The sequence below is a fragment of the Helianthus annuus genome, chromosome 5 (genome assembly GCF_002127325.2).
Source record: "Helianthus annuus cultivar XRQ/B chromosome 5, HanXRQr2.0-SUNRISE, whole genome shotgun sequence".
In the NCBI taxonomy this organism is placed as follows: Eukaryota; Viridiplantae; Streptophyta; class Magnoliopsida; order Asterales; family Asteraceae; genus Helianthus; species Helianthus annuus.
The window spans coordinates 7,178,714-7,206,585 of NC_035437.2; the positions used below are offsets into that span (position 1 = coordinate 7,178,714).

At 37.0% G+C, this 27,872-nt stretch overlaps 1 pseudogene; it reads left to right on the forward strand.

Annotated features, from left to right (window-relative positions):
- The first annotated feature begins 14,224 nt into the window (after window positions 1–14,224).
- On the forward strand, window positions 14,225–24,903 carry LOC110942574 (annotated as a pseudogene).
- Window positions 24,904–27,872: the final 2,969 nt, after the last annotated feature.

The window sequence follows — 27,872 nt, forward strand, 5'->3', positions numbered from 1 at the left end:
CACATTCCTCAAGTTAGTATACTACTAATTACATCATTATCATGTTTCATTCATATATGTCAAGCCATTTCATACAATCTCACATCCTAACTTCACCTAGACATTTCATCAAACACTTGGAGTGCGTACTACTATCTAAGCACAATGTACAACTAATTTATGCATGATCTTCCAGGTTCATACATAATTCATCAAATGCAACTAGAATAAACTAAATTACATACCATACTCAACCTATCTAGCAATAGTTGATTACATACAACATACACATTGATGATTCAAGCAAGGATTTGACATGGGTGAAACACCTATGTCATCATCTTCACCATAGAAGTGGGTTTCACTTCTAATCATCAAATTACTCAAAATCCTTCACAACACAAGTTCTATTTGGTGATTCTAATATACAATCATGCTTAATTTCATATCAATTCACGGATTAATCATAACCCACTTCATACAACTTCACCAAAAGACAAATTGTAACATACCTTATGATTAGCAAGTAGAGGTGATCAAGGATTGATGTAGATGCACAAGATCAACCCTCAATTCTTCCCTTAAATTGTGGAATTTCTTCTTAGGTTTTTAGTGGGTGTTCTTCCCCCTTTTCTCCATACACATCGACACATACATACACACATCCCTTAAAAATGCAGAATTTTTATAAGGTTTGGCTCACTTGCTACATTTGGTCCCTCTGCTTGGGTTTTTTTGATCAATTGTAATCAATTTCATTCCTTACTTGTTTTACTAAGTATTTTAACTAGGTTAAATAGCCTAGTTTATTTATTTCATGATATATCATATGGAAACATATGGCGAATGTAAACATTTGAGTTTTGGGGCGTTACAATAATGGAAGGTATCCTACTGATATCACAACATATTTAAGGCATATTAACTGTGAAATCTGTACATGACTCATTCGGTTACCGTTATGCATTTTTCACGTTCGGTGCGGTTTATGTGACTAGTTTACATAAATTGACCGAAACGGGTCAAACCTTATCATTTCTACCTAAAAATCCAGAATGTGTTTAGTTTACCCATATTTTACAAGTTTTCAAACTTGTCGGGTCTAAATCACATTCTAATCCAGTCTTTGCTTAATCTTGCGTTTTGAACCGTAAACCTTTCTTTAAAACTAACCGGTCTAAGTTTAAACTTAAGCAAGACCCGTTAGGAATCTAATAGGTTATTAAAACCTTTGTTCCAGATTTAGGAGCCCAGTAAAAGATATTTGCACTTGCTGATTGTATATGGCTGAGATAAATTTGAATATTTTGCTCAGGTAAATACTTTTAACTTATTTTCCCTTATACGGGCTTGGGGTACGGTATATAAAATACCGCTTGGTCGGGTATTGAATTTTTAATCATATGAAGGTTAAATCATTGAGATAACCCGTTTAATCTGTTTTGGTTGTTTTAAGCCTTTGGGGGGTTAATGACTATGTCCTGGATTTCTTCGGCTCATTCATTGAAATGGCCACGACTTAAGCATGGGGTGTAGGCATACACCTGCCGGTGCGTATATAAAATTAATGTAACCGCCTGTTCGAGAATAACTCGCCGTGGGATATATTATATGAAGTGTCTATTAATCTTTAACCCGGTATTCAACCCGGGCTACTGAACGTATAACAAACATATAATTCTTTTACAAGATTATTTTTAAATAATTATCCCAAGTTATAAAAGATATTTGTGCCTTGTGCATTTAAATCAATTTTCTTAAACACTTTTCAAAAGAGTCGGTTAATTGTATTTACCAGTGTAAACTGACGTATTTTCCAAAAGGCTAAAGTGCAGGTACTAGGCGGAATAGGCTGGCTACTCCTGAGTGAATAAATAAGAGTCTTGCACGCTTTGTCACTTAAAAATCTGTTGAACAATTATCTTCTTTTGTTTTGATACACCTGTGGATCCTTTTTACATTCCGTTTGTAATATTCATGTTACTTTCATTCGGTTTGTAATATTTTTACCTTTAGACTTCCGCTGTGCATAGAACTGTGATAAATTGACTATGATGATATCAACTACGTCACGATACTCCCCACCGGGCCCACCGGTAATACGTGGAAATATTGGGGTGTGACACCTGCCTTAGGGATCCCCAATGTGAACTCCTTCTACTAAGGTCGTGCATGGGGTTGCTAAGTTACTTTTTGGGTTGTGGACTTGTTAACCCCATTTGATGGAGGATGCGGTATCTCGATTCGATGATGCCATGATGGCCTCAGGGAGGCTATAAAAGACATAGTTGTGGGTGGTGGCCCCTTCTTTGGTGACCTCCAGTGGCATTTGGTATCTCTGCCAATGCGTCTAGCTTAAATTTTTTAAGTGTTTAATTGTTTAGTTTTTATAACATTTTTTTATCATAATTATATATATATATATATACACACATTTTAGAACTTTATAAATAGTGCCACTAGTACAGCTGTCACTGTCGAAGAATATCCACTTGGTCCCCTCTGGCAAGATAGGTAATGTGTTGTGTGTAGAGGTGGAGGTGACGTGGCGCAATGTGATTGGCTACCCATCACTGTCCAAGTGTACCTTATGTCGGGCATGTCATCAACCGTTAGTGGAGATCGTGTGGTAGCGTCTGACGACGACTGATTGGTGCCACACATTCGTCCTTTCGTACTTGTTGTCCCTTGCACGATTCCTCCATCGTGGGTGGTGTAATTGTAGAGTCTGTTGTAACCTGATTGGCTGCAAGTTGCTGCCGAGTGTATTGCATGCCCTTTACGTGAGCTATCATCGTGTACACGCACGGATGCTCCCATGCAGGAAGACTCTAGCATCAACTAAGTGTTTAAGTGTCAATTGTGGGTATGGTCCTGTGTGCGTATGGTCATGCGCGCCATTTAGGACCATACCCCTTCAAAGCAAGTTGCCCTTGTTAGCAAATTGTTATACTAGTACTAGAATAAATGAACTTCATGTTAAAATGGATTTTAATAATATGGATGTGGAGATTGGTGTAAAAATTGTGTTGCTTGAATGATATATGTCTTTTTATAGAGGAATGTTAATTTATTTTTAAATGGCTGGTTGACGTTTGAAAAACGGACCGTTGGAGTCGGGAAGTGTGGAGCTTGACGGAGCGTTGGAGTCGGGAAGCTCGGTGACTAAGCCCCGACTAGGACTAGTATGTTGGAACTTCGAACTCAAGACATGTTTTTGTAACAACAAAAAAACAAATAATTTGTACTATTGTAGCTTGAAGATAACAACCAACATTCTCCAAGGTTTCAGTTATATATACACACGGAATAATGAAGTTATAAATGCATTGTGTCGACTATGATTCTGGTGATGCCTTTTGGTCAATCGCTGACGGGTTCCAAATCTTTTTTGGCGGTAAAACCCTGAAAAAAGAAAGGTATAACTAAACGATACGAGACAAGTTTGTAAAGAAGTGCAAACTTCAAAACTTCTATTACCTTAATCATCGTGAATAAAGCCTTAGCATTCTTATCGTTCTTGAAATGATCACGAACAGCTGCATTCATATTAAATATGAATATCTTAAAAAAGTGATGTAGAGGAAATAAACTTTTAAAATTCTAATAGCAAACCTGCAAAATCCTGTTTAAGGCCTTTGATAGAGCGGGTTGTAGTTCAGCAGGATGTAGATCCCCCTTTACGTAATCAGCAGCGAGCTCCTCAAAACTTGTATAGATCTTGAATATATAAAAAATGTATGCTAAGTAAATATATATGAACACAGCTTTTTATTAAAAACAATAAAAAACCATCAAACTCAATTTTCTCCTCCGTTTTCTGGTTTTCTTTCAACCTTGAACTCGTTAAACCACGGCAATACTATGAATTGTATGTACTCAAGACACGGGTTCTTTTTAATGACGTTTGGTGGACAGTATGCATTGTTTATCTTTGAAATAACATCATCCTGTGACATACATCATGCACCTGAAATTAATATTCACAACCAGGACGCGTATGCAGGCCAAATTAAGTAATTATACATTTATACCACCTCATCTTCCATAAAGATGGCAGAAGAAGGATCAGATTTTGACATTTTGTCTTGCCCTTTCTTCAATCCAGGAAGCATGTCTGCACACGACAAACAACATAACGATAACAATGACAAACATACGTACATACACCCACTATGTGTGTGCGGGAGCGTTAAAATTGTAGGTCTTACGATGTGACAATATGACAGGCTTGTTTTTCCTTTTGGTATCATCACAGTACTCCCTAGCAAGTACATTCACTTTCCGTTGATCCATTCCTAACTGACAGATGTCAGCCTGTTTCACCGAACAAACAACAATTAATTACATATCAACCATGCACTAGAGAAAATACAATCCAAGATGCATCATGCTTTAACAAAAAAAACATGAGTATTGGCAATTATGTCGGTAAGACGTTAATCAAATCAACTTCACCAAAAAGGAAAAGACAACAGACCTTAAGAAAGAATATATCTGCACACTGCATGCATGGGTAAAAGATCTGAGCAGCGGTCAACTGATGTTGCTTATCTCGGCCCATAGCTTGACCGCACCTACAAGCATTCATAATGCAGTTATACAAAAGCAAGTTAGTGAGAACAAAAGGGTTAATTGGTCATTTGTCTATTGTTCAAGGTATTGTGTGTTAGATGTCTATTGTTCAGGCGGGGGTTTATTGTAATTTGGTTGTTAGGAATCATAACTTTTTACCTTACTATCCTTAGAAGCTTGTTTCTTCTAGCAATGTCCATCAAGATCGGCCAGTATTCGTGTGCCCGAGAGTCAATTTCCTTAGAAGACCATAGAAACTCGACTTGACCTCCTTCTAGATTCATCCCGGCTGCTTTCCATATCTCAATGAGGTACTGCCCAACAGTTTGAATCTTATCCAAATCACCCCCCCCCCCCATTTTGTCGTTTAACAACGCAAACCAATCCGCTATCCATATATTGACTTTGCAACCAGCAGATACCAGTTTGTTGACACTCAATGTTTTCATAACACCCTGATCAGCAAATAGGATATAGTTATTATAGTTATAACTTATAAGTTATGCATGTGAAACATGTTATAGTTATGGTCAATAATGATGAAAAAGGTCAAGCAAAGAAGATACCTGAGCTATATGCATTCTGCCGGACGGTTCGAACCCATCCTAACATACGGGTTGAAGCTTCTTAGTAAGAAGATTAAGGAGTTCATCTTTCTGAATACACTCTTTGTTGGATAACTGGTACTGATAAGAACTGCAAAATAATATGAAACAGAAATAGTTAACGAGAACCGGGCTTGTGTTTGACACAATTCCCTTAAACAGATTCGTCGTCTGTTCCCAGGGTACGCCGGTTGGAAGCAGCAACAGCGCACTACCGGACTTGAACACTTGCCTGAAAAGAAAAGGAGAATGCTGTAGAGAGATCGAGAGAAGAGATGATTTCTGGTGTGTCTAAAACTGAGCAGCTTACATCTGGTTTTATAGTCACTAACTATAACCGAAATCTGACCCATTATTGCATGAATTAAAACTGAATAATGGTCATCATTGAGTCGTTTCGAAACTGATATTCAAAACCGAAGACCAAATAATGATCATCATCAATGCGAATAATCATCTTAATTTCAGTCTTTAACACTCATTAAAAAAAACGGTTACAGTCTTGAGTGCAAAAACTCGCCTCGCGCGGGTCCGGGTTTTCGGAGTTGCATTCGTATCCGCAGGACGCGCGGGCACACACGAGTTCAACTAAATCCGGTTCCATTTTTTGCACCCCCGCCCCTGCGCGCACGCGCGAGGGACTTGTGGTAAAACATGTCATAAAGTGATATTGGTTAGGTAAATGTTTTACCTTATAAATACCTTTTTTCTTTATCTCCACACCAATGTGGGACAAGTGTTTTACCATATGAGACTACCATTCACACACACCCAAATTCCAACAATCCCCCACATGAATGGAGGTCGATCTCAGAACAACATTGTTCCCATTAGATTTCAGCAGTTGAGTTTTGCATAGGATAGGTAGGTGTTACCCTTTGAACCTTCGCTCATGAAATGCACTTAGCCCACTAGCTATGAGTAGAACTTGATGTCTTTGAACTCGTCTGCCGTTTGTGTAGACGACAATGCACTTCACACAAGACTCTCCCTGACAAAGTCAAGTCCTCATAGTTATGTTCGTTATGGTCATGAACATGATGCCTGGTTCTGTGAGAGCCATTAGGTATTGTGCCCCAACAATACCCTTCGAAGCGACCCCACTTCTCTCTCACATAGGTGATTCACTATGTATGGTTACCTTAGTCGAATCATTAAAAGCCATAGACTTAGCCTCACACTTGTCACTTTTAGGAATGGACTAGGAAGTTTACTAAGCTTTGCAATAAATTCCCTTATATATATACGTAGGGTTATCCCCCACGGTGACCTTACTAATTCATACAATTAGGTTTTCCTATTGAACTCAGCTCTTGGGATCTCCAGTCTACTGAGTTAGGTTTCCATCATATGAACTTTTATTTTCAAGGGCTTCAGTCCCATTCCCATGGACGACTTTTGTACTAACTCTCTACTTAGGCCTTTTGTTAGCGGATCCGCAATATTATCCTTTGACCTCACGTAGTCAACAGTGATAATTCTTGTAGAGATTAGTTGTCGTATTGTATTATGTCTACGTCTGATATGACTGTTCCTACCATTATACATTGTGCTACGAGCTCTGCCAAGTGCCGATTGGCTATCACAATGTATACAAATGGCCGATGTCGGCTTAGGCCTTCTTGGTATATCCTCAACAAATTGACGTAGCCATTCTGCCTCTTCACCTGCTTTATCTAAAGTGATGAACTCTGATTCCATTGTGGATCTAGCGATAACCGTTTGTTTTGACGATTTCCACGATATAGCAGCACCTCCAAGTGTGAATACATACCCACTTGTTGCTCTGGAATCATTCGTGTCAGATATCCAATTTGCATCGCAGTGTCCTTCTATAACTGTTGGATATCTGTTATAATGCAACCCGTATTCCCGAGTGTATCTTAAGTAGCGAAGCAACCGAGTGATACAGTTCCAATGCATTGAACTTGGGTTGCTCGTGTATCTACTTAGCTTGCTCACGGCATATGCTATGTCTGGTCTAGTACAACTCATAAGATACATCAAGCTACCAATAATTCTTGAGTATTCCAACTGGTTTACGGGTTCACCTCTATTCTTGGCTAGATGTTGACTTGTGTCAAGTGGAGTTCTAGCTTCATTAGAGTCATTTGCATTGAACTTCTCAAGAATTTTGTCCACGTAGTGGGATTGACTTAAAACAAGTCCACTTTGGGTTCGCATGATTTTGACCCCCAAAATCACATCCGCAAGACCCATGTCTTTCATGTCAAATCTTGCCTTTAGCATGTTCTTTGTAGATTTTATGATTTTGTCATCACTTCCAGCAATGAGCACATCATCTACATATAGACACAAGATGACATATCCATCAGTTGTGTCCTTCACATACACACACTTGTCACATTCATTGATTTTGAACCCAGCATCAAGCATGACATGATCAAACTTTTGGTGCCATTGTTTTGGAGCTTGTTTTAATCCATACAAGGATTTTACAAGTTTACACACTTTCTTTTCTTGCCCAATGGCTGTGAAGCCTTTGGGTTGTTCCATGTAGATTTCTTCCTCTAGATTCCCATTCAAGAAAGCTGTTTTCACATCCATTTGATGAACTTCCAAATCTCTAATGGCGGCAATGGCAAGCACCATCCTGATGGATGTTATTCACGTAACTGGCGAATATGTATCAAAGTAATCTAAACCTTCTCGTTGTTTATATCCTTTGATCACCAACCTTGCTTTGTACTTATCGATGGTCCCATCTGGTTTCATCTTCTTCTTGAAGATCCATCGATATCCTAGTGGTTTACATCCTTGAGGAAGATCCACTAGTTCCCAAGTATGGTTTTGTAAGATAGAGTCTATCTCACTTTTGATTGCCTCTCTCCACTGAGGTCCTTCTGAGGAATGTACCGCTTGTTGGTACGTTTGAGGTTCATCTTCTACCATATAGGTAAGAAACTCAGGGCCAAAGGATTTTTCAGTCCTTTGCCGTTTACTTTTCCTGATTTCAACTTCCTCAGTATTAGATTGTTCTCGAGGTTCATCGTTTTCAACTTCACCCTCGGGAACAATTTCCTCAACCGGTCTAGAAGAACTCGGTTCACTTTTATCTAAGCATGGGAACATCTGTTCAAACCATGATGCATCCTTAGATTCCATTATAGTGCCTTTGCATATTCCAGGATTCTTAGAATCATGCACAAGAAAACGATAAGGACCATAAGGACGGGTGTATCCTATAAATACACAATCCACCATTTTGGGTCCTATTAGTAGGCGCTTACGTGGAGTGACCACCACCTTAGCTAAACACCCCCACACTTTCAAGGATTTATATGGTGGTTTCTTTCCCATCCATATTCGTAAGGCGTTACATCCTTTTTCTTATTGGGTATCATGTTCAACACATAATTTGCCGATAAGATTGCTTCCCCCACATGTTTTGGTTTACACCAGAACTTATCATCATGGCATTCATTTCTTTCAAAGTACGATTTTTTCCGTTCCGCTATGCCATTTGATTGAGGGGAGTAAAGAGCCGTGAGTTCATGGATGATTCCACTCTTTGCACATATGTCAATAAAAGGTGAAACATATTCACCTCCTCGGTCGCTCCTTACGACTTTGATTTTCCGATTTAGTTGATTCCAGTGTTGATTCTCAACTTCGGCCTTGAACAAGATAAACTTGTCAATAGCCTCGTCCTTACTCTTAAGTAAGTACACATAGCAATACCTTGTACTATCATCAATGAACGTGATGAAGTATCTATTCCCACCATGAGTAGGAATTGCCTTTAGATCACACACATCAGTGTGGATCATCTCGAGGGGTTCGGTGATTCATTCCACCTTTTTGAATGACGATTTCGTTTGTTTTGCTTCTACGCAAGTTTCACATTTATTAATTGAGTCGATATCGAATGTTGGTATGCAATCAAGTTTGATTAAACGACGAATGGAATTGTAATTTACGTGACCTAGTCTACCATGCCAAAGATTAGACGACTCAATCAAGTAAGTAGAACTAGTAGCGTTTTCATTCATTGCATTCACGACAATTACATTGAGTTTGAACATTCCATTTAGGGCATAGCCCTTACCAACATACATATCATTTTTGGTCAACATGACCTTATCCGACTCAATCACCATTTTGAACCCAAATTTGTTCAACTGCCACCCCGACAGAAGGTTCTTACGAATTTCTGGAACATACAACACGTTTGACAAGGTGAGTTCCTTTCCAGAAGTCATTTTTAGAACCACGTTCCCCTCACCTTTAATTTCGGCTGTGGCAAAGTTTCCCATAAAAACCTTTTCGCCATTAGTCACCTCTTTGAAGGTGTTGAAAAGGCTCTTGTCGAAACACACATGACGGGTAGCCCCCGTATCAAACCACCAATCCTTGTTATTTTGCCCGACCAAATTAACTTCAGTCACCAAAATCGAGAGATCCGTGACCATGGCAACCTTGTTATTTTGCCCGACCATCAACCTTTTTTAGGGCCACTTTGTTATCTTCTTCAATCCGAAGACGAACAACAAGATCTTCAATGGTCATCTTCTTTCGCTTATGCTTGAGATAGTTCTTGAAATCAACCCAACTTGGTGGCAGTTTTTCGATCATTGCAGCAACTTGGAATGTCTCGCTGAGCATCATTCCTTCCGCATGAATATCATGAAGGATAACCTGCAATTCTTGGACTTGGCTCATGACAGTTTTTGAGTCTATCATTTTAAAGTCCAAGAACTTTGCCACCACGAATTTCTTAGTGCCCGCATCTTCTGTTTTGTATTTGCGATCCAAAGACTCCCACAATTCTTTGGCAGTCTTGGCTTTTCAATACACATTATACAATGTGTCCACCAAACCATTCAAAATAAAATTGCGGCACAGGAAATCTGAATGATTCCAAGCATGCATCGCGCTCACAGTTTGAGCATTCATATCCCCTTCATCAACATGGGGTTTTGGTTCAGTCAAGAACCTTGCCAGATTCAACGTGGCAGATAAAAGAACATCTTTTGCTGCCACTGTTTGAAATTCAGACCACTGAATTTCTCTGGTTTCTCAGCATGCGACACTGCATTAGGCAGTGGTGTCACTAGACCGGTAGTGACAGTAACAGCGGAAGTCATGACCGCAGAAACAACACTGGTCATGACAACAGAAGTAGCAGAAGCAGCAGTAGTCATCGGTTGGGATGGCATTCTTAAAAGAAAAGAATGCAGAAACAATTAGTAAAACGGCTCTGTTTAAGTTTGTTGGATAACTGGTACTGATAAGAACTGCAAAATAATATGAAACATAAATAGTTAACGAGAACCGGGCTTGTGTTTGACACAATTCCCTTAAACAGATTCGTCGTCTGTTCCCAGGGTACGCCGGTTGGAAGCAGCAACAGCGCACTGCCGGACTTGAACAATTGCCTGAAAAGAAAAGGAGAATGCTGTAGAGAGATCGAGAGAAGAGATGATTTCTGGTGTGTCTAAAACTGAGCAGCTTACATCTAGTTTTATAGTCACTAACTATAACCGAAATCTGACCCATTATTGCATGAATTAAAACTGAATAATGGTCATCATTGAGTCAGTTTTGAAACTGATATTCAAAACCGAAGACCAAATAATGATCATCATCAATGCGAATAATCATCTTAATTTCAGTCTTTAACACTCATTAAAAAAACGGTTACAGTCTTGAGTGCAAAAACTCGCCTCGCGCGGGTCCGGGTTTTCGGGGTTGCATTCGTGTCCGCAGGACGCGCGGGCACACGAGTTCAACTAAATCCGGTTCCATTTTTTGCCTTATAAATACCTTTTTCTAAAATGTCATAAAGTGATATTGGTTAGGTAAATGTTTTACCTTATAAATACCTTTTTTCTTTATCTCCACACCAATGTGGGACAAGTGTTTTACTATATGAGACTACCATTCACACACACCCAAATTCCAACACTCTTCACCAATAATCCTAAACTTTTCCTCCACACTCATCCTTAACACACAACACCAATTCATTACATCAATAATAATGAGTCAAATTGGCATCTTATAATTAAAAAGATCACATATCAGACTTACTGTCTAGTGGATGATTCATCTTCTTCTGTTGGAGAGTTTTCCATTATTTCCTGGATATGCAAATTAGGGTTAGACAAAATCATAACATATTTGAATACTGAAATTTGCGGTAAAAATAGTAAACACAACTGGCTAAATGAACTTTTATATGAATGAAAGAATCTTTCTTTGAACTGGAATTGAGTAGTTACTTAACACACACGCAGGTGGATGTAGGGTTAAAAAAAGTTATTGCAATTCTCACACTCCTAAAATCTTATTTTCACCACCACAATGTTATACGAGCTAAACCTCATATAACGTTACACTGCCCGTATAATGTTATACGAACCTAATATTTTTACAATCTATACGAGCCGTATAACATTATACGAGTCGTATCACATCATACGTGATACGACCCAATATTTGTTATGTCATATTATCTTATATGGACCATATAATGTTATATGACCCAACCTGTATATAAGGTATGAAATTGAGATTTTAGGGTATGGTTTTATTAGAATTCGTTAAAAAACTGTGTAAGGTTATTAGTTAGAAGTAATTTTGTAAGAGAATTGGAGCCTCTAAATCTTATTTTTTTGGTTGAGGTTTATATGATAATTTTTTTTTTACATAAAACTAACGCGACTCTTTATATTTAAAAGATTAGTATTCATCTTAGTACTAGAATTACCACCCGCCGCAATGCGGCGGGGGATTCATTAGTTATATATCATGTTAGATGAAAGGCAAATGTATCTCACATAACCACGAGCCTATGTGTAAAACCGAGAAAAAAATAACTAAGTTGATCTCTGACTCGTACGTTGCGACAGACCTATCAAACGGGAAAAATAGACGCGCTGCGACGGACATGTCATACAGGAAAAAAAATAGATGAAAAAACGTTGAAACTCACACGCACGTTGCGGCGTGTTAACTCGGAAATTTAGAACGACACGTTAAAGGAGAACTCATGAAAGATGAAAAGTATATAAGAGACTAAAATTGAAAGTAAAAAAATGTTGAGATTAAATTGTAAAAGATGAAAAGCTTTGGGTTGAAAGTAAAAAAAAATAAAGGGGTTAAATTGCAAAAAAATAAAAACTTTTGAATTAAAAGTGAAAAATCAAATTAATTAAAGGGGTTAAAATATCAAAAATTGAAACTTTAGACTTAAATTGTCAAAAATTGAAACTTTAGAGTTAAAAAAGAAATAAATTTCTGAAAACAAAAGAGATAAATAGATTTAGTTAAATTGATGTTTAATAATAATAATAATAATAATAATAATATTATTATTATTATTATTATTATTTAATAAAAGAGATAAATAAAAAAATAATTGTGAGAAATTATCAGAAAATGACACGTGTCAAAAAGGATTTTTATTTATTAATATAGAAAGAAAAGATAGAAAGATATGATGAAATTTAAATTTTATTGGTTTTTCTTAATTTAGATACCAACAATAATATAAGTATAGAGTCGGAATACTTTTAAACATGTCAAATATGGTATATTTCAGTCAAAAGTGTATTTTTAATGGTGCTACATGTGATGTGAGATAACCTAAATATTTATCAACCAATTAAAATAAAACATTGTTATGGTTTTGTTAGAAAATAAAAAATAAAGTGATCGTAAGATTGTAATTTTAAGTTGGGGACAAAACTATAATTTGTCAGAACCAACGAGCGAGCACTCGCGAATAAAAATTACATATATCCCTTTTCAAAGATCATTCATTACATGGGATATTAGATTTAAATAACCTCAACTTTCACCAATTGGCTGATAATACTCCCAACTTTCGATTTGTACACCAGCACTCCCAACTTTCAACTTATTGGCCGATAACACTCCCCAACTAACTGAACCTTAACCAGTTAGTTTTTGTTGATGTGGCATCCGATGTGGCCCTTTTTGCTGACGTGTCAGTTGATGTGGCATTTTTGATGATGTGGCGGCTGATGTGGCATATGACGTGTCATTTTTTGATGACGTGGCATTTTTGATGACATGGCAGCTGATATTAGCTAACTCGGTTAAGGTGAAGTTAGTTAGGGAGTGTTATTAGCCAATAAGTTGAAAGTTGAGAGTGCTCGAAAGTTTGGAGTGTTATCAGCCAATTGGTGAAAGTTGGAAATATTTAAATCCAATATCCCTCATTACATATTTACCCAATACTGAAAATCAATTACATATTTTCTCCTCCTAAACCATATATGTTACATAATTTCATCTTCCTAAACCATATATATTACAAACTAAAACGAAATATAGCAGTCTTTCTCTATTTACAATATATGGTTGTAAATTAAGGGTTAAGTTATTTTACAAAGACTCGTAATTGTAAAAAGTGTAAGAATGATTTATAGAATTACAAGTGCTCAATAAGCTAAAACCTATTTTTTAGCCCCCCCCCCTCTCAAAAAAAAAAAAAAAAAAAAAAAACCCTAAAAAAATTCTAAACACCCACCACCACCCAAAAACCTAAACCCTCCATCCCTTCTTGAAAAAAAAAAACAAAAAAGAACAATTTGTTTTTTTTTTTTTTTTTTGGGGGGGGGGGGTTAGGTTTTTGGGTGGTGGTGGGTGTTTATTTATTTATTTTTTGGTGTAGTGGGTTTGTTTTAGAAGCTTTTGTACCCTTCTTACAATTAAGAACCTTTGTATTTGATCCTAATCCTGTAAATCTATTTATATTTTCTATAAAAGCAGAATCCTCAATGACATAAGAAAAGCTTATGTGCCAGCCATAGAGGCTGTCCAACAATGCTTTTCTTAAGTCATCAACGATGAGGTGGCAGCCATAGAAGAGCCATAGTGACATCATAAAGTTTAATATTAAAACACTTTAAAACTCAAAACTCTGGCCCGCATCCAAATCTCAAAGGTCTGATGCCAAAAATTTACCCATTTACAAAAGGCAAAGCTCTGCCCACATACAAATGGCAAAGCTCTGCCTATCATTTTCAAACCATAGATATATAAGATACTCTCTTCTTCAATCAATTACTCTCCCTCTGTTCAATCACCACTTTCTCTCTCTCTCTCTCAAATATCCCACCAATTTCTATCATTTGTTTAATGGGTGTGCTTGGAATTGTTTGATCTAATAGCCCATTGACAAATCTTATTTGATTCTAAAATAATGAATTGTTGTTACAGGATATTCAAGACTCATAGGCTGTGTTAAACTTGTATGGGTCTAAAATAATTAATTGTTGTTTCAGGATATTCAAGACCGGCCCGAATTAAGCCCCAAACATGAGGCAGCTACCAAGTTACAAAAAGTGTATAAAAGCTTTCGAACACAACGAAAGCTGGCTGATTGTGCAGTTCTAATTGAACAAATCTGGTTAGTATTTAAAAGTTTGACATGTTGGACTACTTTGATTTATTCAACATTTTTTTCAGGATCTTTAATGTTGCTAATTATAGACTCTTTGTCTGTTTTAGGTTGCGAGTATTGGATTATGCAGAACTCCAAAGGAGTTCCATATCGTTTTTCGATGTTGATAAACATGAATCCGCTATATCGTGTTAGGCCAGAGCAAGAACAAGAGCCGCCAAGGTACATTCAAAGTTTCAAACCAACAGAACACAAACAAATAATATAATAAATTATTAATTAGATGACTTATGGATTTTTTTTTCTTATTTTTGCAGGTTGGAAAGGGACTATCAAAGAATTGTAAAGCGCAAAAGCTTGCATCGTTTACTTTTGTTCGAAGGTATGGAGAAAAAAGATGGGCTGCTAGAGATCAAAGACCAATTTCACCTTCTAGATTTCAAGAAAATAAAGCCTCTACACAATGGCAAGAACATGAATCCTCTACATCTGATAATAAGAAGAGATTTCACTCCTTTAAGACACAAAGTACAAAGAGCAACATTTTTACTACAAAAATCAGTCTCCCTGTGCCTCCAAAAGCGTTGGAACCCGTATGTTAAGTTTGTGTATTTCTACTCCTTTATTTATGAATGTATCGATTTCGGTTGTATTTCATTTGCTTTATAAGATGAAGTAGCATTCTGTAAAGCTGTATTATGACCAAAGAGAGTATAAATCGACTTACATTTACGTATTCAAAAACTTTAACAGGTGGTACGGAAAGCCGAGTCAGCAGTCGTATCTATTGATAATGTGAACGAGGCTGCTGAAGTGGTCTCTCCTAAAGTGGAGGTTGCTACTGATCTTTTCGACATGCTTTCTATGGACGTTGATCCTGTTAAGAATGGTTCAAAAGCAACTCCTGTAGATCATTTATGGGCAGGATTCGAATGTACGTCCCGAGTTACCCTAAGATGTAATTTAATGTGTATTAATAAGTCTCAGGTTATGATTTCTTTCTTTTTAACATATGGTAATTAAAAACTAGCTTCAAATGAAATGGGTCAAATAACATGGAAAATAAGGTATTTTGAACTTCTAACTTTTCTATAGGTGGCCATTTCAGCACGTTTACTATACGTGGGTCGATTCAGGTTACATCTTCTTAGTGTCTCAATTGGGTAAAACTGAAATTTGCTCATACATGAAACAGGTCAAATGACATTAGTTTCATCTAGGGGTGTAAACAAGCCCAGAGGCTCGAGAGCTACTCGTGATCGGCTCGGTTAAAAGCTCGAACGAGTCGAGCCTTAACGAGCCCGAGCTCGAGCCTGAAATAGAGCTCGTTTAGTTATCGAGCCCGAGCTCGAGCCTGAAATACATACCTCGTTTAGGCTCGCGAGCCCAAACGAGCCTAAACAAAATTTTAGTTTTTTATATATATAATATAATAATGATGATGATAACATTGGTGAGCCGAGCTCGAGCCGAGCGGCTCGCTTAATCGCTGTTGAAACGAGCTCGAGCCGAACTTTTAGCTCGTTTGATGTTGTTCTCGAAATGGCTCGAGCCAAGCCGAGCCGAGCTCGAGCTTTGGGTTTTACTCGCGAGCCGAGCTCGAGCTCAGAGAAGTAGGCTCGAACCGAGCCGAGCTCGAGCTCGAGCTTCATAAAAACATCACGAGCCGAGCTCGAGCCTAGTCGGGCTCGGGCTCGGCTCGGCTCGTTTACACCCCTAGTTTCATCATCTTGCAGCTGTTGGCGAAACATCAGAAACAGATACAACAAGTGCTTTAAAACCTAACAAGTCCAAATCCGCTTCTGAAATTCAGGATTTATTCAAAGATCCACCTCCAGTTTCACAAAACAACGCATCAGAAAAGCCTCAGAAGGATGTTAAAAGCGATATTATGAGCCTTTTCGCGAAGGTAAGATTAATATTTATTTTCCTTAATATTGTATCCGTTTTCAAATAAGATATAGGTTATTTTATATGTTAGCAGGGTAATACAACCACATCATATATTCTTCATCATCAGCAGCAGCTTGCCATGCTGGCACAACAACAATCCTTAATTATCGCAGCTGCCGCTAAATCAGGTGGATTGCCTAAATTTTCCGGAAACTGGCAACAACCACTGCCTGTTGGTACAAATTTACCGAATCAAAATTGGCCAACCGGTTACCAAATTCCGGGAATGATGATGCCGGCCGGCGGAAAAGAGGAACTAGAAAAATACTTTGAGCAGGTAATGTTTAAGAATTCTTAGCTCTGCTGATTTATGATCGCTAACAGTCAGTAATTTTTCAAACAAAGGACTCGATACAGATTACGTTAAACTTATTTACCCTTCGATAATAAGTTGCATATTTGAATTCTTAAGTGTCATCTAATTTGATGATACGAATCCAAATAGTGACAAAGTCTGCTAAAGGTATTGCATTTTAATGAATAAAGCCTCTTAAATTGATTTTATTCAACTTCAAATGATTAGATTATTGTTGGCAGAACTCGAGAGCGATGTGTCGAGGTTGCAACACGATTTAGCCTGTATGATGTCGGATTCACTTGAAATGAATGCTGAGATATCAGAACTAAAGCAAACTGTTAAGGAACTCACGAATACAATTCGCAAACTCGAGAGGAAGAGGTCGAAATCAAATGTAAGAGAGTCTGATAAAGGTATTGCATTTTAATGAATAAAGCTTCCTAAATTGATTTTCTTCAACTTCAAATGATTAGATTATTGTTGCATAAAAACTATTTTGACATATTTGTGTTTTAAATATGTATTACTTTTCAGTCTGATCAAACCCCTATAAGCTTGAAGGCAGAACTGAGAGCTATTCTTCCAGAACTTGAAGAGATGAAAAAGAGAAAATCGGATAGAAGAAATCAATTTCTTGAAGTCTTGGAACAAATACAGAAGAGTAAACTGCCATTTTGGTCCCTGTGGTTTGGTAAATTTTGCCACTTTAGTCCAAAACTCAAACTTTTTGCATCTGGTCCCTGTGGTTTCAGTTTTATTGCCATTTTGGTCCAAAAATGAAATCATGTCATATTTGTCTTATAAAATCCTGTTATTTTGTCATTTTCCGCAGGGGCAAAATGATCATTTCTTTTTTATAAATAAATATCATATTTTATAAGACAAATATGACCTGATTTGTCCCTGAGGAAAATGACAAAATTGCAGGATTTTATAAGACAAGTATGACCTGATTTCATTTTTGGACCAAAATGGCAATAAAACTGAAACCACAGGGACCCAAATGCAAAAGGTTTGAGTTTTGGACTAAAGTGGCAAAACTAACCAAACCTTAGGGACCAAAATGGCAGTTTACTCAATACAGAAAATACAAAAAGAAATTAATGCAACTTCGTCAAACAGAGTATTGGATGAAACTGATCTTTCTTTAAGAAAGCTTGAAGAACTTCATACAAAGCTGCAAACACTTCAAAAGGAAAAGGTAAATTTTATATTCTAATTTAACATGTACTATATCCATAGGATTCGATGATAATAATCTTCTTAATATCCAGAGTGACCGTTTGAAGCAAGTTTTAGAGCATTTGAATTCCTTGTCATACCAGTTTCTATTGAATTAACGTTAACGGTTAATCTTAGGTTAAACAGTGTTTGAAACGGCTGTTAGGGTTAAAACAGTGTTTTAAAACCACTGTTAGGTTAAACAGTGTTTGAAACCACTGTTGGGTTAAAACAGTGTTTTGAAACTACTTTTGAAACGACTCTTAGGTTAAACAGTGTTTTGAAACCACTGTTAGGTTAAACAGTGCTTGAAACCACTGTTGGGTCAACACGGTGGTTTGAAACCACTGTTAGGTTAAAACAGTGTTTTGTGGAGAAAACTCATGTTTAAAACCACTGTTGGATTAAAACAGTGGTTTGACTTTGGTCAAACACACTTTTGAACCACTAAAAGAGTGGCCACCCTTGCATCTCCTTCTAAAACTAATTTAATAATAATGATTTAGTGATTTGCTATTTTGCTTACAACTGATTTGGTGTTTTGCTCACACCAAAGAAGTCAGCAGCTCCAAGAGGGAAGAAGGGAGTTGAAAAGGCCGTTAAGATTGATTCTATCTTGGATCAATGTTTGTATTTTATCATTACTCACACATGAGTATATGTTTTTTTAAACTAACAATAATTTAATTGAACCAACAATATGCAGGTAACTCATCTACAGAAGTGGGAGACATTTGTAACGCGTTTGAGAAACTTGATGTGTAGGTTATAGAGGAAGAAGTTACACACGAGAGTGTAGAAGAAGCTGAAGATTCTGGTGAAGTTAAAAGTCTAAAGAAGGTAGCAGATGAAAACTCAGTTTCGTCTAAAGATGTGGATCTAGAACACAATTTGCACATCTCAGAGATGAAAATCGATGAAGTGTCTGATGTGAAACCAGAATCGGATGGCATCTCAAGCCCATCTGTAAATAACTGAATTCAGTTTTGACATGATTTGAAACAGATTACAAGATGTAATTTGTTTTTCTACCTCTCTTTTGTCATTATTTAAAGTAGACATCTGTAAATAACTGAATTCAGTTTTGACATCATTTGAAACTATAGTGGCCTCTACATGTAAGCAATTTACAAATCCTCATATTAAAAAAACAGAGTTAACTGCCATGTTTTGTCCCTATCGTTTGGTGAAAAATGCCACTTTAGTCCAAAAAAAAAAAAATTCCACCGGTTCCGTCCTCAATATTTTTGAAATGTGTTATGCATGGTTTTCTAAGAAACGACCCGTGTTTGCACATGGGTCTTGCCGCTAGTACTATATAATAAAAGAAACCACTTTGTGGACACTTGTCATTCATTGGAGCCATCTATTTTTTAGTTTTCTCATCTCTATCTCCTATTTAATTATAATTAATATTAATTAAAATTAAAATTCTAACTATAAAATAAAATCTAATATAAATTAAAACAATTCGTATAGGAGATAATATAGCCTTTTGAAATATTTATTAGATTTCAAAATTATTTATCTTGAAATTAACAAAAGACGTACACAAAATATAAATTAATATAATGTAAAGAGTTAAATGTCATTTTTAGTCCATGTGGTTTGGTCTATTTTGTCAGTTTAGTACAAAGGTTTTATAATACACAGGGTTTATAAATATATAACAAGATATAACTTTTTATTGATTGGTAATAAAATTACATGTGCTTAACCCATACAGTACATGAGGTTCTTAACTTTTTAATTATTTAATAGAGTAAACTTCCGTTTTGCTCCCTTGTGGGTTGCGCTAGCGGAGTGGTGGTATAACACCACGTTCCATTTGTCCTTGGGGCGATCGCCATTTGAGGCTTTTTACGGGTACCGTCCTCCCTTACACATTCCATATATCCCTAAGGACGCGGTAGATAAAGATGTAGACGAGATGATGCAAGATCGGGAAACGACAGTAAGGGTGTTGAAGCAATCACTGTTAAAAGCTCAAAACCGTATGAAACAACAAGCGGATAAACACCGGTAGAAAAGGAGTTTTGAACCTGGTACATGGGTTTACCTTAAGCTTCAACCGTATATGCAAAACTCGTTGCGGGTTCACAAACATTCGAAGCTCACTCCTAAATATTTCAGGCCATTTTTAATCGTGGAAAGGGTTGGGTTGGTTGCATACAGGTTAGACTTGCCAGAGGAAGCACACATACATCCGGTTTTTCACGTTTCGTTGCTCAAGGAGGCGGTTGGGCCTCCTACTAAGGTTAAAAGAGGTAAACTGGTTAAAAGAGGTAATAGGGGCAGCTATGAAGGTGTTGATACATTGGCGAGGTCAGATGACACAAGATGCTACATGGGAGTTCCTTGATGACTTGAAGTTGCGTTTTCCAGATTTTTCCGAGCTCACTTCTTGAGAACAAAAAATGGGCTAAGGGGGAAGTATTGATATGTTTCGTATTGGTCTTTTATTTATTTGGGTCTGTTTTGTTTATTTTTTGCATATGTTCAGAACCTTTTCTATTGTTTGGGGTTATTTGTCATTATGTCCTAGTAGGGGGGATGAATAATGTAATTCCATGGCTACTTAATTTGGAATGCAATAGCTGATCGAATCATCAGCATATTTGACAACTTCTTCTCCTAATTATTAGCTTCTTCTTCCCTACGGTTCTAACCCTATCACAGTGATTATGCTTCCAAATTGGTTCCACCTATGTGAACAAACTAGGGTTCACCATTCATCTTTTTGCTTTTACGTGAAGACAGACGAAATACTTTGCAAATAAAATCATTTTTTTACAGCTTATCCTTTCTGTTATTTAATTGCCCAGCCAATTGCATATGTATGACGGTGACCATCCTATAACCCTATAACATATTCAGATCACAATCATATTATTCGTTTTTGGATCAACTAGTCAAACAAATCATTAAATACAAACTAACGATCATTTACAAATTCGACGAATTAAACATCAAATACGATTTCGAACACGTAGAATTCACCTTAACGATCCAGATAACGCCGTTTCATGTATATATTATAGCATGAAGATGAAATATGAGACCGAAGAATACAAATTGAGCAAATTAATTACCGATCAAATAAATATATAAAGAACATGCGTACCTGGTGTTTACTTGCAATTGATCCTTTCTTCAATCTGGGATGATGAGAATTGTAGGTTATTTAAGTAATTTAAACCCTAAAAGCTGGTTGCAATCAAACAAGACTTTTATTGGGCCTGGAGCTTTTTCTTTAAAACTTGAAACTACTAGAAGCTTCTAGAAGCTTGTTGCCAAACATACCTATAAAAACTTCACAAATTTGATGGAATGGATGTGAATGCAACCCTAGATATCGACTATAGACGTCTTCGATCTGCCGTTCCATCTTCTTCTTCACCATCGGATCTTGAAATATCGGCTGCCGATCAGGTATGATACCGTGTGTCAAAAAAGTAGAAGTTTTTGTTCTGTTTCTGTTCGATTAAAGATTATTTTTACTACAAATTCAGTATTCAAATCTGATTTGATTTTGTTTGAATTGAATAATACCAAGCCAGTTCGAGCTTGAGCCAAAGTTTGGTCGTTGAACAGCCCCCCTGTTTTACATATTCTCAGGCGAGGGTGATAATGGAAAACACGTCAAAGAGGAGTCCCAACCCATTTGCTATGATGGGTTCGAACCTTCTGGCAGGATGCATATAGCACAAGGTGTTATGAAGACGATAAATGTCAACAAACTAATATCTGCTGGTTGCAAAGTTAAAATCTGGATAGCCGATTGGTTTGCTTTCTTAAACAACAAAATGGATGCTGATTTAGAAAAAATTCAAACGGTTGGGCGTTATCTCATTGAGGTATGGAAAGCAGCCGGGATGAATATACAAGGAGGTTGGTCAAGTAGAGTTTCTATGGTCTTCTGAGGAAATTACTTCTCGGGCGCATGAATACTGGCCTATTGTGATGGACATTGCTGGAAGAAACAAGCTTTCTAGGATTATAAGGTATTTGCATATACACGTTCAATGTTAACTCAGCTTTTGTGTATATTTATCAATGCTTGTTTGTAGGTGCTGTCAAGCCATGGGCCGACGTGAGACCCATAATCTCACACCTGCTCAGATTTTTTATCCATGCATGCAGTGGGCCGACATATTTTTTCTCAAGGTCCGTCGTCTCTTTTTTTTTTTTTTTCCCTTCTCAAATGCGAATTCGTTTTAGTTAGGGGGTGTTTGGGGTTGAGTTTTGAAAATAGATTATGCGTTTTGAATAATCAGAATCAGATAATTAGCTGTAACAAAACGTGCTGCAGAAAGATAGTGTTTGGATTTGATTATGTTGTTTGATATCACAATAATCAGATAATCAACTATTTGAGTGTTTGGCAAGTATATATATTTTAAAAAAATAAATAAGTGAAAACGTAAAAAATCAGTTTTTGGATTATCACGTTTTCCTGCAGCAAGGGGTGACCTACTTATGGATTATCACGTTTTGAACTCTACAAAACGTAATAAATCACTTTTTATTAATTTTTTACCAAACACTCAAAATAGAATTTTTGCGATTTCAAAACACAATAATCAAATAATCAGGTTGAAAAGGCAATCCCAAACACCCCCTTAGTTTTGCTTGTTCTGACTTGCACTTTGGGATGGATTTGGTGTCGTAAAGGTTCTTCCGCTTTGTAGAGTGCTAACTTTTCATTTTTAAGTCGAGATTATTGAGTTGTGATGGTTGAATTCACAGTGTATAACGATTCTAGAGGAGAATAAAAATGCCCAAAACGTTGGAAAGGATGCATTATTTAGCGTTCCTAATAAACACGGGTATCATGTCCGTAATATCACAGGAAAGTGGGAATATTCACTAGGATAGATGGCTAATCAATGTCTAAGGTCATAATAAATAGATTGTATCTGAACAAATGTTGCGCATGTTTTGAATTTTTATTTATTTTATGGTGCGTGGGTGATTTGTTAATTAATCCTTGTTTGTTTGTTTGTTTGGTGAAACAGGCTGACATCTGTCAGTTAGGAATGGATCAAAGGAAAGTGAATGTACTTGCTAGGGAGTACTGTGATGATATCAAAAGGAAAAACAAGCCTATCATATTGTCGCATCGTAAGAGCTAGAATTTTAACTTTCTTGATACACATAGTGGCGGACCTAGGAATTTTTTCTAGGGGTGCAAAATATTTTCAAAGATTTTAGGCCCCTAGCTGTATAAAAATATCGGTTCATAGCGGGTCGGGTCGGATCATGTAAGACAAAAGAACATCAAACTAAAATTTATAAATCATCAAAAACACGTCAAACATTATTACAAATAAACGTATTTAAAATTGTGCCCTACAGTTTTTTTTTTTTTTTTTTGAAATATATCCAAAATATCGTCTAAAGATACTAAACACGCCATAAGTTCATTACATTCTTACTCATTGTTCCTAACACATATAATTTGCTCTATAAGTTCATAAAACAACACTAAACACTTAAACAAAATAAACAATCATGTTCAACCATTGCCCGTAACTTTCAATTATATTTTTAAACATTCAAGCCCTAATATTAAATGTTGATTACTTGTGTCGGTCCAACCAGAATTTTGGGTTTTCCGGTAAAAAAAACCACCAGGTCGTGAGCAGTGGCGTCAAGTCGCTTGGAGTTTTTTTGGGGGCGGGATTTGGAAATGGAATGGGTGGATGGGTTTGGGTTATTTTATTTAGTTCAAATTTCTTTAGATTGGGTTTGGGCTTGTGTTAATAAAATTTGATTGCATATTGGCCTTTGATTGGATTAAATAATTAAGTGAATAAGTGGTTAATAATTATTTTTTTTCTAAGTGGGGCGGTTGAAAATTTTCAAGGGGTGCGGGTGAAAAATTCCAAGGGGTGCGGTCGGGATTTCGAGCGAAAAATAACACTAGAAAATATTTTTTTATGGGGTGCGCCCGCCCACCCTAGGCTTAGGGTGGGTACGCCCCTGGATACACACATATACATATCTATATGCGCGCGTGTGTGTTTGGCTAAACGTAACCCATAATAGCCCCCTCCTTTCTTTTGCCAACTGATTTGTCATTGTTATAATAATCTGTTGTTGTGTGCAGACATGCTTCCTGGATTGAAGAAAGGGCAAGAGAAAATGTCAAAATCTGATCCTTCTTCTGCTATCTTTATGGAAGACGAGGAGGTATAGTTTTGCCTGCATATGCATTCCGGTTGTGTAATACTAACTTCAGGTGCATGATGAATGTGACAGGCTGACGTTATCCAGAAGATAGACAATGCATATTGTCCACCAAAAGTCGTTGATAAGAACCCGTGTCTTGAGTACATAAACTACATAGTATTTCCGTGGTTTAACGAGTTCAGGGTAGAAAGAAGTGCAGAAAACGGAGGAGAAAAGTGAGTTTGATGGTTTATATTGTCATTTATTAAATAAATAAAAACTTGTGTTCATAAGTGTTTACTTGGTATATCGTTTTCCAATCAGGACCTTTACAAGTTTTGACGAGCTCGTCGCTGATTACGAAAAGGGGGATGTACAGCCTGCTGACTTACAACCCGCTCTATCAAAGGCCTTAAACCGGATTTTGCAGGTTTGCTGTTAGAAATTTTCAAGTTTATTTCATCTACATCAGTTTAACGATATCTGTGTTTTTAATATGTAATGCAGCCTGTTCGTGATCATTTCAAGACTGACGAGAATGCTAAGGCTCTATTCGAGAGGGTGAAGGTCTGGACGTTTTCAAGTTTGTAGTTCTTTACAAACTCGTTGTACCTTTTACATACAGTTTTTGTTTTATTTTGCAGAGTTTTAAAGTCACAAGATGATCAAAACCGGGTTGGCTCACAAAGTTGAAATCTTTGCTAGACGGACACAGAATTATATTACTATTACTATTACTATTACTACTACATATACATTTTGAAGTTGAGGGAATAGTGCCAGGGAGAGCTTGCCTGGTACTTTCCTATTGGACCAAATCATTTTTAATTTCATTTTATTCCCAGTTTAAAATTAAGGTTTTGTCCTTCGTTTAAAATTATGTTTTTGCCCCCAGTTCAAAATAAAATTATAATTTTGCCCCTAGCTCAAAATTACGCTTTTGCCCTCAGTTCAAAAACCCATCTTTTATTTCATTCCCAGTTTAAAATTACGGTTTCGCCCTCCGTTTAAAATTACGTTTTTACCCCCAGGTTAAAATTAAATTATGTTTTTGCCCCTAGCTCAAAATTACGTTTATGCCCACAAGTCAAAATAAAATTATGTTTTTCCCCTAGCTCAAAATTATGATTTCGACCCCAGTTCAAAATATAATTACGACTTTGCCCTCTGTTCAAAATTATGATTTTCTTCTCATTTCAAAAATTACGATTTCTTCCCCAGTTAAAAATTGTGATCTTGCCATCATTTTACTTTTTTTTTTTACAAAACTATAGTAGTGTTTTATTTTGCTTGGTTGACTCAATGTAACTTTTATTGTGTCAAGCAATCGTCTAATACTCGCTCATTGGTCATGACAAATTAGTATTTTACCCCCAGCTCAAAATTACAGACCTGTCATCGTTTTATTTTTTTTTAGCAAAACTATGGTAGTGTTTTGGTTTAATTGGTTGTCTCGATGTATTTTTTTAGATCGTGTTATAAGTAGTATGTACAAGTAAACTAAATAGATGCATACATGTTATGAAACCAAGAAATATTCAATTTAACACCTTGCAACGCGGGCGGGCATAAGTGTAATTTTTATTCGTCCATGCATGCCTGGTACATGGTCATTTGTCCTGAAAAATTACAATTTTGCTCCCAGTTTAAAATTATAGTCTTTTCATCGTTTTAATATTTTTTAGTAAAAGTATGGTAGTGTTTTTGTTTTAACTGGTTGACTCGATATAATTTTTTTAGATCGTGTTATGAGTAGTATGTACAAGTAACCGAAATACAGACATAAATATTCGGCTTATTGCCCCGCAATGCGGGCGGGGCAAAAACTAGTTTGGTTACAACCTCTAGGGAACCTTGTTTTATTAGCCTTTAGTAGAAATGTAGACTTGTCTTTATTTTTTAATGCAACCTAAGTCAATAATATTAGGTCAATTGCTTCTAATTATTGGGAAAAGTTGTAATCCACAAACATAGTGTGTTGACGTCTTTTGAAAACAACCGACCTCCATTACCTTTACATCTTTTGTATGAAAAGGTAGAGTTAATTGCCCGGATGGTTCCTGTGGTTTATCGTTTTTTCACATTTAGTCCCCACCTTTTGAAAATAGCAGGTATGCTCCCTATGGTTTGTTATTTTGTTACTTGGATAGACCCTGAGTAGATGTCAGTTAGTTTGGAAATAGCAGATATGCTCTCTATGGTTTGTTATTTTGTTACGTGGATAGTCCCTGAGTAGATGTCAGTTAGTTTGGAAATAGCAGGTATGCTCTCTATGGTTTGTTATTTTGTTACTTGGATAGTCCCTGAGTAGATGTCAGTTAGTTTGGAAATAGCAGATATGCTCCTTATGGTTTATCATTTTGTTACTCGGGTAGTCCCCAGAGTAAATGTCAGGGGACTATCCGAGTACAAAATGACAAACCATAGGGAGCATACCTGCTATTTTCAAAAGGTGGGGACTAAACGTGAAACCACAGGGACCATCCGGGCAATCAACTCGAAAAGGTATGTACTTTTATGTTAACTCTTACAGGTATTTGTTACAAGCTGATTAGCATTTTTTAGAATTTTGAAACTCATCTTAAAGTAGAAAGCTACAGTTAGTACTGGTTTAATAGATGAGCTCGAGGTTGAAGAAGTTCAAGTTACTGAGCCCTTATAGAAAGACAGGTTATGGGTGGTAATGTTGAAGGAGGTGATGGCGACGATGAAGGACCATCCTCCAGTACTGATACAGAAGATCGATTAGAAGGGTTGAGAAAAGCCAAGGAAGAAAAGGAGCGTAAAAGAATAGAGGATGAGAGAAAGAAAGCTGAAGATCAAAAAAGTAAGGAAACAGGTGATGATGACGATCCTTAAGAACCGTTTGACTCTGATGAGGATATATCGATTGTGAAGTCGGTGAAGAAACCAGTTACTAAGCGGGTGAAAAGACCAACGGCTAAGAAACCAGATTCCTCTGCTGGTAAGCTGAGGTTCAAGTTGAGGAAAAGAACAATTGATGCTCCGGCGGTTCCTCCTACTGAAACTTCCATTCCTACACCACCATCTCCGATACATCCATCTTCACCACCTCAGCCACCTATCATTACACCAACACAGTCACCATCACCACCACCACAACCTACACCTCCACAGCCTCATGTTACATCTCCTCCTCATCTCCCAATCATTACTCCACCTCCTTCTCCACCGCCAAATACATCTACACACCCTACACAACCTCCTACCAATTATGCGCAGTTATTTCAAGGAATGTCAGTGGACGATCAGTTTAATATCGATTTTGGTTATATTCCGGGAGGTGAAGATTTTACGGCAGAAATGTTTAAGGAAGGGGTAATGAAGGATATGGAGGGGGAGATCAAGAAACACGAAGCAAGGATAAAGTTTCTTGAAGATGATAAGAAGAGGTTGGAAGCTCTATTGAAGTTTCTTGTGACTGACAGTGAGAAGGTTGAGGAAATGGATAAATTGTTGAAGGGATATGAGGCTCGAATTAAGTCCCTGGAAGATGAGAGACAGAGCTTAGAGGCAGTGCTGCAAAGTTATCAAACGGAAAATGAACGCCTGCGTAAGAAGATGACTGAATATGATGCAGAGCGTTTGAGTAACAACAGGCAGATAGAACTTATGCAGAAAATCTTGATTAAGAAGTTAGGGATTGATT